Here is a 9,575-nt window from a genome sequence, read left to right on the forward strand (position 1 = left end):
TAGTAAATCATGACGAATAATCTTATCATTCTTTGTGGTGGACCTGATCAGCGCACAACCTAGTGCACCCGATCCTTTAGTCCTTCTCTTGACTCACACATACATATGAACAAGGACTTTATCTTAATTTCCCAAAGATGAAAATTCTCATTCATCACACAATACAAGTTGTATGATTCCAAGTTTCTATCCAACTGAAACTTGGGTGATGAGAATCTTTCCTTAATTGGTAAATTATGACACTACCACAAATGAAAGAATCAAATCCATTTTCCAATCTTGCTTATCAATGGAACCATATAAACAACAATTTTTCACAAAAGCGCATTGTAAGGATATTTAAAATACATAAATCAAAATTTTCTTTTATTTTTTAAAACTTGCGGAAAAATCTTATCCTTACAATGCAAATACATATGAAAAACATGTTGTTATCTATTCCTAAGCAACATATCATAACTCTTAAGCAGCAGCTCAAAATTCTGATCATCGAACCATGCGATCGAAATCCATCTTCGCGATCAGAATCAACATACTCTTTCTTTAGGTTTCCTTTGATTCTTCAAAACATCAAAATGTAATTACATTACATCATGTGTTAAGAATCTCCAAAAGAGACTTCATAGAGTTAGATAATGGACTTTAACCTGAAGCATAGTCAAACCTTTTTGACTTTTACCATCCTTATGAACTTTCAGGTAAACTCGACAGCTTCGCAACCAATGCCCCTTCTTTTGACAAAAGAAACATATGGACCTTTTTGGAAATCGTACACTTGATTGTCTCAGACTTAGCCTTTCTCTTTACCATTGGTCAAATGACTTCACCATGGCCAATCCCTTTCTATTGGGAAGAGAAAGCTTTTCTGGACTTCCAATGTCACCATTGTCAATGTCCAAATAGGTTTGGGAGGTAGATCTTCCAATCTAATTTGCTTTACCAATGCTCCAAATCATTGCTGATTTAGCAGCATCAAGAAAATAGGTAAGATCACTAAGGGTCATGTCGTGATATGTCATCAGGGAGTGACTGAAGAACCAAGTCAACAGCCAGCTACCTCGAGACTTCGACTCCCGAATCTCCCGGCTTGCCAATATGTGACTTAACCTCCAAGATGTAAGCACATATAGTCTTTGCTTGCCAATAGGGATTGAGTGACTTAGAAATTTTCAAGTCTTGAAACTTGTGGGATAGGGAGAATTATTGGAGGAGGTGGAGGAAGTGAAGCATGATTTCCAGTCCCATTAATGCACAACAAAGGGATTAATCTTTCACCTTGATTACCATGTGGGATATCATCTTCATTAGGAAGGCTTGTTCCTAAAGATTTGGGAAGACCATTGTTGTCTGAAATAGACATTTATGAGGGAGAAATTCAATTTTAGTTGATTTAAGTCCTTAATATAACACCCAATATGAAATATTAAGGCTAGGACCCAACAAACTATTTATAACTGGAAGAGGGATGCCGTAATCCAATTTATTAAATATTTGAAGGTAGGTAAATGACGATTTACCAATTTCCACCATGAAAAACAAAATAAATTATTAAGTTTTAATTGGATTGAAACTCCTAGATCTTTTGAGATTCATTGAACTTTCAATGGCATGTTTAAATCTCGATTGTGCCCTCTCAAGTTTGTGACTGGGATGCCGAGGATCACAAACAAGGTGTGAATAACCATGCAAATTTACTTGGTACCCTTAACTTTATCACCTAATTGATGTGCCGGTTAACCACATGCGCTCCACCAATCTTGGATAAACATTAAGTTACCCTTTGCCACACATTATTAGTCCCAAGTTAGTGTGTCGGTTAACAACACACGCTCCACTAACGACTTAACAAAGGTGCAAAGTGCAATTTCTTGGGTTAGCATCATTTCACATTTTCCTAAGTAACTAAGATTGGGAATTAATAAGTGTTTAGTTACTTAGTTTTTATCATTATACTTTTAATGAAGGGAGAATTATAGTCCTTATTCTACCCGTTCGGCTAACGACCCTCCACCAGTCAAGGAAGCGGTGGGTGAGAGTGGACACCCATTAACCTTATACCCCCCTTACAGACCGGCTTCGTGAATGAGGCCTACTAACGGTAAGATTGACTTTATCTTATACATATCTATATAATTAAAATTATAATAATAGTATAAGGGTTGAATTTTAAACTTTTAAAATTCTAGGGTTTGATTTGGAATTAAAGCATTCATAAGCAAAACTTTACAAATTCCAAAACTTGAGGGCAAGTATTGAAACTTTTCAAAACTCTTGGATTTTCATAACTTATGAGTTTAATTAAAGTTTTAAAAACTTTAATGAAGAGACTCTTGAACATCCATAACTTGAGGACAAGTTATGAAGTCCATGAAACTATTTATGAGAAAAAGACTCTTCATTTTTGTAACCTATGACACTTTTATGAGTTTTAAGATTCATAAATGTGACTTTTCATATAACTTGAGGACAAGTTACAAAAACAAATTTTATGAACTATTTTTAGATCAATTTGGATTGAAAACAACTAACACATAATTTTTTTTCATTAATCTAAATTAACTCATAAAACAAGGTGACACAAAAAAACTTTAGGTAATCCATAACTTGAGGACATGTTATGGAGTCCATACAATGTCATTAAGATCAAGAATTACACTAACAAACAATTTGCACATAATTCCTATGATCTACCAAAACTCATAAGCATGAACAATCCATATCAACAATTTTTAAGAATCATATAAACATATATAAAACTTGAAACTTTGATAATGACTTTGAAATTGGTTTACCATAATCATTACCACATCAAAAACAGGTTTTATCAGTCCAAAACAGTTTAAGGTAATGATTCTAGACCAATTCCAGCCTTAAAAGTCGAAAATATGCTGTCAGGAGCTTCTACTCGTCGAGTGTATGAACATACTCGACGAGTAGGATGAGTTTCTTCATGGACTCGGCGAGTCCATCAGTGGACTCGGCGAGTCCAGTGCCCAGGAAGCCAGAATTTATGATTTTTAAGCAATTTCAGCATGTATAACTTGAAAACAAGCCTAGGCTCTGATACCACTGTTGGGTTTTGAGCATTCTAACACTCCTAAGGTGTACATGCAACCCTAAATACCTTGGATCTATGTTTTCTCTATTATACATGCAAATATCAATTTTCCAAGGTATTACCCTAACTAGCATACAATCGTATGTAATAGGATAACCAAACTAGATAGAATACATACCTCTTTGTTGTAGCTTGATTCCATGAAGCTTAAGAGCCTAGTTCCCCAAGTGTGACACCTCAAATGGTTCACACAACATCATGAACATCTTGGAATAACCATGAGAGAGGATACTTGACTCATAGAAATCGGCTTGCCCTCTTGTGTATACAGTAGTGCCAATTTCACCAACCAATGGGGTCTTTATATAGTGTGCACATTAGGGTTACACCATGTAACCCATGACTTTACCCATTCCTTATGCTCCATGGGTTTTAACCTCCATGGAGTATCCATGGGTCACCACATGGGTTAAACCCAACATAAGGAATCATGGATCATAAGCCCACATATATAAGAATGAATGATTTACACAATCAATCTCCATATATTTAATTAGTCTCTTTTGATCACTAAATTAATTCTAGACTAATTCTTGATCAATACTAATTAAATAATATGATTTCATATTAATATATTAGAACTTATAATATATTAATATGTCACAAATATCCTTTTCTCATAAAAGGTCTATCCAAATGTCCCGATGTCATGCAACCCAAATGGACCATGTCGGATCGGGTCAAGTCATACCAATTATAGTTATGGACTTAGACACTAATCCAACACCATCTCCATATCGGCGATCCAGTCCATGACTTCTACTGGTATTAGGGTTTGATACGTGCATATTTAACTATATAATTATGCATATTTCTAATACTTTTAGCTACAATTATGTTTATTTTGGGACAAAAGATGCTTAATATGTTTGAAATATGTTTTGTAGAGGTGAAGACTTGTTTACGTCAAAAAGGAAGCACACGAGGCGCTGGAAGCAGGAAACCAGAGCTAAACAAAAGAAGAAGAAAATAGGACTGAAGACCACATCGTACTGATCTCCAACACGACGTGCTGTATAGAAGATTTATGGCCAATCAGATGACTTGGCAGATACGGGATTTCGACAAGGACCACGTCGCGGTCGCGGTTAACCACGACGTGGTATGCTGATTTTGACAATTATAAAATCCCAAACATTAGGTTGAATTTAGAAGGGATGTAATCAGTTTTATGAGGTGAATTACGAATAAGAACTCTTATAAACCTAGGAGAAGATCGAAATTCAAGTGAAGCTTAAGGATTGAAGAAGATTTCTACATTGATCTACTTGGTTTGATTTTCATATTCATGTCTAGTTTAATTTACATGGATCTAGTGTGTTTTTCTGCTACAGTGAGAGGCTAAATACCTTTTACTTTTGTTTGGTGAAGATGAACTTGATCCAGATGTGTTGATTTCGATTATTTGATGAATATATTTGATCCTACTTGTGTTTTATAAATCCAAACCCTAGCATGTTTAGTTCTAGCTTATATTGCTTATAAATCAGATTTTGTGTGTTAATTGATTATATTAATTGCATGAATTTGTCTCCTAATTTTTTATGATCGTTAAATAATTACAGTTAGGATTAATCACATCTTAGATTAACTAATTAAAGCTAGTAACTTTAACTGTGTTAGAGAGCATAATTAGTCTTAATTTGTAAATGGTTGCTTAACTTGATCATAGGAAAATAATTATCATCATTCATAGTCCAATTTGAGCTAATCATCGATTTGGTGTTTAACTATTGCATGATCATTGCTTGTTAATTTATAGATTGGTAAGGCCTAGGTATTTGATCATAATAGCTAGAAAGTTGGTAATCAAGATAATCTATCCATTAGAAATCAACCATAGGAGAAAGTGAAATCGGATCTAAGTAGAAGTATTCTTTTAATTCTTGAAGTTAGTTTGTTTTCTTTACTTAATTGCTAGTTGGTAGTTTAAGTTCTTCTGATCTTGAAAAATCAGTAACACCCCCCCCCCCCAACCATAGTTTGTTTCTTATTTTAATTAGGAGTAGTTAATTTATTTGATTAAATTTTGTTCCCTGTGATTGACACCCGACTTACCTAGGCTACTCTATAATCTGACTAGGTACAATGCATATAAGTGCATAGTTTGTAGATTAAGTTACTAGGTTTAAAACTCATGTATTACATGTGTTCATTTAAAAAAATTAAATATGAAAATTCTAAACATTTGAAAAAGTTTGAATTTATAAGAAAAATTAGAAAAATATTGAATTATTAAAATTAAAGTGTTTTTTCTCTTTTAAATTTAAACAAAAAATTTAGATAAATAAACAAATGAAACTAATGAAGTTTTAATTTAGAAATATTAAAATTAGAACGAAAATCAATTATTGAAATTGATATGTATTTATTATTACATTTATTGCAATTATTACATTTAAATATTATGTGGAATTTAATAAAATAGAAAAAACCACAAAATGTCATGTGGAAAAATTTTAATTGAAAATAACCACAAAATGACATGTAGTCAAATCAATTAGAGTGTGACATTTGGCAAAAGGAGTTTCACTTATTAGAGTGGAGTTTATAAATTAAAAATGAGTAGGTATTGTTTTGCACATCGAAGTTTTTGGTGTCGTTGTCGGGGTACGACTTATTTGGTTTATATTTAATTGATTTTAGTTATTCGATCCTTTTTGTGGGGTAAAAACCGTAAAAAGTTACTTTGGTTGCATTTGTTAATTTTAGTTTTTTTTTTCTTCACTGAGAAGCAACCACATCGTGGTCATATCAATCACGTCGTGGTAACGTCAGTTAGTTTTTAGTTTAGTGATTTTTATTCCTTTTACACATTTTGTTTTTTTTGTTGTTTTTGTTTCAATGATTTATGACCCGAGGATCTAAAACTCTAATTGTTCATCCACTAGAATATCCACAATCAGTTTTCCATAAGAAGAAAGTAAAAAAGGGCGAGTCAAGCAATACTTTCAAATCCGAAAAATTCGAGCTTTTCGAAAGGACGCCTGATAAGAAAGGGATTGGATACGAACCAGAAACATCTACCGAATAAAGTTCAGACGAGGAAGAGAATAAAAGTGGGGTTGAAGAGATGGCATACATAACGAGAGTGATGATGGGAGATTACAAGAAAAGGATACATGAAAAACATGGATCAGGTCTAGTTTCACCCGAGATACCAGCCGAAAAAGTTTTGAGCTCAAGGAGCATATTCTGTCAATGCTCAAATACATACCTTTCACCGAGAAAGAGTATGAAGACGCTTTCAAGCATATTGATGAAGTAAAGTACATCACCAACTACTTCAATGTTCCTAATGTGCCAAGAGAATCTGTGCTATTAAGGATGTTGTAACGCCCGTATTTCAGGCGAAGCATTAGTAGATGTTGTAATAGTTGGGGTCAATAGTTGAAGTAATAAAGAGGAATTATTTGAGTATTATGTGAATTATGTGATTTTATGTGCATTATACTTATTTATAAGATATAATAAGTTAAGAATAAAAATAAGCGTCAAAAATAAAATAATAGATAGACTCAATATCTATGAAGAAAGTTGTAGTGGTCGTGACAAGGATTTCGGGGATATAAAGAACGCCGAAATCCGACATATAACGAAGAAGTTATGGCATGCCGAAGTTTCGCGACAAAACCGACACAACGATGTGTGACGTAAAAAGTGAGTGTGCAATAAAATGCTTTTTAGCCTTAGCGATCTAAACGAAAGTCATAGTATACGTTAAACAGAGAGCGTGCATAAAAAGAACGTCCAAATCTGACTTCGTATGAGGAAGTTATGATTTTTCTAAGATTTGGCATAACAGTATGCAGCCCGGAATTCGAATTTTAGATCAACCGATTTTTAGCCGACACAATCTAAACGATAATTAAAGATCTCGTTAATAAGAGCTCAACGATATGAAGATAGATGAAAACGGAAGTCAGATGACAAAGTTATGAATTTTAAATGAGCCTGTTAAAATATAACTTTAAAAATAACGTCAAAATTAGCCGACACAGTCTAAACGAAAGTTGTAGATTACGTCGCCACCTATGCGTGGATATAAAGAACGTCGAAAACGGAGTTTGTATGCGAAAGTTACGGAATTTAGAAGTCATGAATGTGCTGATGCGAGGAGGGTGTCGTGGCCAAATCCTAGCCCTTGCTTTCTCCCCACGGCCTCGCATGCGGAGCGAAACTTGCCCCCTCGTACGCGCAGCATAGCCCTCATATACTCAACGTACTAGGTACGCGTAGCGTAGCTCCGAGGAACACCCAACGTAGTCTGAAGCTGAGGGCTATAAATAGATGCGAGGTTCATCACTTTTCTTCACACCTTCACCATTCTTTCTCTCTCAAACTTCTCTCTAAACCCCTACCAATCCCTAGTAACTCCCAAGTGCTAGAGGAAAGCCCCGGAGCGCCAAAAGGCTCCGAGAAGAAGAGCTTTCCGGCTCGTAAGTTCTGCCCCCGCAGAGCCCGGTTCCTAGCCAAACCCCTATGTAAGTGAGTTATGCTTACCCTACTCTAGGTATAATTTATATTTAAATTTATTATCGTTATTAGGAACCTGCAAACAATATATTAGCTAAATATTATAAATTATAGTGTTGTTATAATACCTTTTTAACTGCTCATGGTACTAGGAATCCGGTTTGAAGGGCCGCCTGGGTTGTTGGATTTCAGAAGTGCTATAATGCCAAAATGGTCCTGCCCTCCACTGTTTCATGTATGGCCCCTGTCTGTGCATAGTGGGTGAAAAGTATTGTTTAACACTTATAAAACAATATCGCTCGTAAACAGTCGCAATAAATATTAGACTAAAATCTAGCGGTAATGATACTAGGTTTCGTCGAAGGAAAAAAGAATTGTTAGAAGCGAAGCGCCGCCCGAGTTTGGAATCATCACTTTAACAAGTGAGTGCATAGTTACTTTCATCTTAAACATAGATATGAAGTATTTAATATAAATTACGTGCAATGTGTGCATATTATTTGTGTTCGTGATATCTATGTTGGATGAACAATTTATACATGTTTTAATTGATTTAAACTGTATATGTATTTTATATCTACGAATATGTTGGGTAAAAATGGGTAGATGAAATAGTTGATGTGTGATGAAATAAAATGATGAGAGACCTCGATGTTTACGATGATCCAGTCATCTAGCGGAGTATAGATGACGACCACGGACTATTCTAGACAATTTAGTGGAACGCTGGCAAGCTCGCAACCTGTAGGTGTTTGTAAACGATGTGTTCACCGGTGTACTCCATCCCCCTCATGGTTGCCTTACAAACATATATTGTTGAGGAATCCCCTTAGCAGTAGTGTCTATCCTGATGAAAATCCTTAGGCTAGGTCCCTTAATATAGATGCTTTAGGGACAGAAAGTGAGGATAAGGGGAATGGGTAATCGGGTTGAATGATTTGATGAAATTAATAAACTTAATTATTGTGGGTTGAAAACCATATGTGTTCACTAGGCTCCCAAGCCTGACCCACTCAGTTTCTTGTATTACAGGTAGCGGCACAAGAGTATAGATGTGATGATCAGATTAGAGATTATGGATTATAGGCCAGTAGAAATAAATAAATGTTGTAAGGCCTATGTTGTTCTGTTTATGCTTTTGATTTGTATTGACAATGACATCCCAAGGTTTTTAATATAGTGAAATACATTTATTCGAAATTGCTTTGATAAAATCTTTATCATATTTTTTGGAAACAAATTATGCAACATATTTCTTTAAAAGGATACTCTGGTTTTCAAATAAAGCATAAACAAGTCGGTCTTTTCTGGCCGTGAAATTGAGGATGTCACAGATGCTTCCGGTGACATTTGTCGGTGAAACAAAGGTTTGGTTGAAGTCACTTGCACCAGGATCCATTACTACATCGGAAACTCTTCGTGATGCTTTTATTGAACAATTTAGTCCACTTTCCAAGATCTCAAACCTCAAGAAGAAGATTTCTAATTTTCAATAAGATGTTGGAGAGTCTCTATATGAAGCATGAAAAGAATATAAGGGCTTACTTAGAAGTTGCCCTCAACATGATCTTAATGTCTAACAAGAAGTTTCCATCTTCTATGATGGAGTGAATGTAACAATTAGACAACTTCTTCCCAAGGACCAATGACAAAGAAGGAACCGACAACTATCAAAGAATTAATGAAGCACTCACGTAAGTACCACAACCCACGATAGGATGTTACTAGAAGAAAAGGAGATGGAGGGAACGAAAACATGGTTGCGGTTTTGGCAAAGTTAGAAAACATGGATAGGAAAATAACAAAGTTGGATCAATTAATCCATGCCATAAGAGTTGGGTGGGGTAATTATAGTGGGCCACATTTGACCAATGATTGTGATTTGGATGAAATGGGAATAAGAAGGCACAAGTACTCTACTCTAGTGGTGACAAGTATAATAAAGATTGGAGTAAGCCCAAGAAGGAGTGGTTGCCATATG

General features: G+C 35.0%; 1 non-coding gene across 1 annotated transcript; it reads right to left on the reverse strand.

Annotated features, from left to right (window-relative positions):
- Positions 1 to 9,057: 9,057 nt before the first annotated feature.
- On the reverse strand, positions 9,058 to 9,164 carry LOC145122999 (small nucleolar RNA R71). The gene has a single exon (XR_013714880.1). It is a non-coding gene; the product is annotated as a small nucleolar RNA R71 (small nucleolar RNA).
- Positions 9,165 to 9,575: the final 411 nt, after the last annotated feature.

Source organism: Lactuca virosa, chromosome 6 (assembly GCF_052849685.1).
Source record: "Lactuca virosa cultivar CGN04683 chromosome 6, Lactuca_virosa_CGN04683_v6, whole genome shotgun sequence".
In the NCBI taxonomy this organism is placed as follows: domain Eukaryota; kingdom Viridiplantae; phylum Streptophyta; class Magnoliopsida; order Asterales; family Asteraceae; genus Lactuca; species Lactuca virosa.